Here is a 3,013-nt window from a genome sequence, read left to right on the forward strand (position 1 = left end):
CAAAAAGGTTGGAACCATAAAAATAATATTGATGTCCTACTATTTTAAGACCAAATTTACTTAACCCAATCGATTTATAATTTTCATCGCTGCGTTTATATGATTTGAGAAACTTACATTTGTGTATATGACTTGAGGAATTGGGAACTAAATGTCATATTTAGTGAATGAATTAAATTGATAGTTTTTTTTATTAATGACGACAGTGGATATATATATTTGTAGCTTACAAATATAAATTGTTGAAAATCTACTTAATTTTATAAAAATTTATTTTGTTAAAATATTTAAAAACGTTCATAATTTTACAATTTTAAACTGTTAAAATAAAAATATAATATGTACATGAACGAGATGTTGGTCTCTGTATGTCAAAAATCCAAATAATTCTACAAAATGTACTTTAAAATATAGAATTTTCAAACTGAAAATTAAATAAAACAAAAAAGATAAAAAGACGTGCTCTTTCCAACGCTCGCATCTGTTATCGCAAGAAAGAAAGGCTTTGCAACTACTGTTGCTTTTATGTGGGCTTTTTAATAAAAAAGGAACGGTAAGTTCCTTCGAAATATGCAAATATAGTCTGCTCTTTGAACATCAACAAAATTTTCAGTCAAAAATTTTGTTACAATATATATTGTATTTACAAAAACCGTTGTTGGTGCCTTTTCAATTAAAAAATTAATTGATAGTATTGTCGAATTTCGTAATTAATATGAAAATTGATTTGTCATAATTTTTTTTTCTGTGGTAATAACAAATTTATACACTTTGTTTAATAAAATAATCTAACTTTAATATTTTGTAAATTCTTTAATTTATTCTAATCTTAAATGTGAGACGCTTGTTTTTGGCTGCCATATTCATTAGGGGTTGAAAAACTTATGTAAATTTTGTTTATGTTATTTCAGCGAAAAATGGTGGATTTGATCAATTTTTCGTTAGAGTATTAAAAGAATTTCTGGTTAATATTCACACATTTAAAAACATACATACATTTATATTGTATATGAATGTATGTAGGTCATCGGCCGTCCATATTATTTACTTAATTACTCAAATATTTATTACTGATTTATTCATTACCATTATAGATTTGAAAACGTAAAGAAATTTCACTTTTTTATTTTTAAAGAACCCTCCAAAGTCAATTAATAATGAAAAAATGCAAAGTTAGAGAGTTTATTGTTTGTAGTTACATGTATCGACAGTAATTAGCACCTGTTTGCCATTTTACATAGTTTTAAATAATGCTAAACATATACATGTATATATACAAAGTTTACAAAACAAATATATTAAAGGCTCTAAAAGGAGTCTAGTAATGTTTTACAATATATTATGTAAGTACTTATTTTTTAACCTCTACATGTTTTTGAAATTTGTTTTTAAAACAAACTATAAATTATTTTCTGAAAACTATTAGTAGTTGCTGTGGACGTCCACGTAATTGAATAGTTTTTGACCACAACCATTAAATATTAGCAATTTTTTTAATTTTCTCATTGTTTTCTTATTAACAAAAATATCAAATGCAAAAAACCTAAAGAAAAACATCTACATAACGTTTAATAATGTACATGCTATCAGCGACCGGGAAAGATATTTGATGTTTGAAAATATACCAACATACGTAACTTTATTATAAATTCCCATTTAATCAAAACCTTGTACATTAAAGACAGATTTACAATGCTACAACAACATTTTTAGGGAATGTTTACAATTCTAGCAACCAATTCTTTTTTAAAACTCGCAATTATCTTGCGGCCACGATATCACTATTTGATTTTGTACACATTTTCTTTATTTTCTAATAGTTTTTTTTATAATATCTATTAATTTTCATAAACAATTTTTTAAAGAAATATAAAATAAACATTTATTCTTGTTCCCATATTTATATTAAATTCAAAAAAAAAAATAATAAAAGTACGAAAAATAGCTTAAAAAAGAAAGATATGAAAGGTTGAAGTTTTCTTTTAACGTAAATTTTTTTCAAAGTCATGCAAACAAATTTTCAATATAGTGATTATGATATTTTCATGAAATGCCCAAAAACTCGAGAAATCTTAGTACTAAAATTTTTTTCTAATTCTGTACAGATTATCATTTACACACATACATGCGGTACAGCATAGTTAAGTTGTATAGAAAAATAAGTCATTCATTAGAAATTCATACAATTATCGTAACTTATGGAAAATGAATGGATGGATAGACGATAAAGGAAAACCTCTCCTCATTAAGTTAATTCATAGAGCGCCATTGTTGTTTTAAGTGTCAACGCATAAATAACTGACAGCAATAAGTGGCAACAGCAGCAACAAAAAAAAAAAAGACCATGATTATGATGACGACAACAACGGCAACATTAGTGTAAATGTCGACAAAAAGCACCAGCATCTTGCCACAAATGAAACATAATTGAGTCTACACATCAACGAATATAAAGGCCAACATGACATGGTTGTTTATTGGAAATCAGTGAATATATAACTAAAAAACTGTTTAAAAATGAACTACAAGTAGACTTAGGAGCACTCTATGATAAAATTTATTTCATAAATCAAAACTGTAACTGTAAATTTTTTTTTGACAAAAACAATAGTTTTAAAGAAAAGAAACTAACTACTAGTGTCACATTTTACAGAAAATATGGCAACTGCAAAGACGTAAACAAAATGTTGTTTTATAAACGATTTATAAATCAAATTTCGTATTGAAAATTTGTTTTATAAAACCTATAAAATAAAATTTTGTTTATAAGTAAATTTTAAATTTACTTATAAACAATAATAATACATAATAATAAAATGACGTCTATAGAAGTCAAGAATTTGCGTTCTTAGAAGCAACTGATGTCTATAGCCGTCATAAAGTTTTATTTTATGAAATCTTGACTTCAATATAAATCGGAGTATAATAAATATTTTTAAATTCTTTAACATTATTTTAAAATTAAATTAAATAGTTTCTTATATTTTTTATTGATGAAAGGTATTTTGCAATA

The sequence above is a fragment of the Lucilia cuprina genome, chromosome 4 (genome assembly GCF_022045245.1).
Source record: "Lucilia cuprina isolate Lc7/37 chromosome 4, ASM2204524v1, whole genome shotgun sequence".
Taxonomy (NCBI): domain Eukaryota; kingdom Metazoa; phylum Arthropoda; class Insecta; order Diptera; family Calliphoridae; genus Lucilia; species Lucilia cuprina.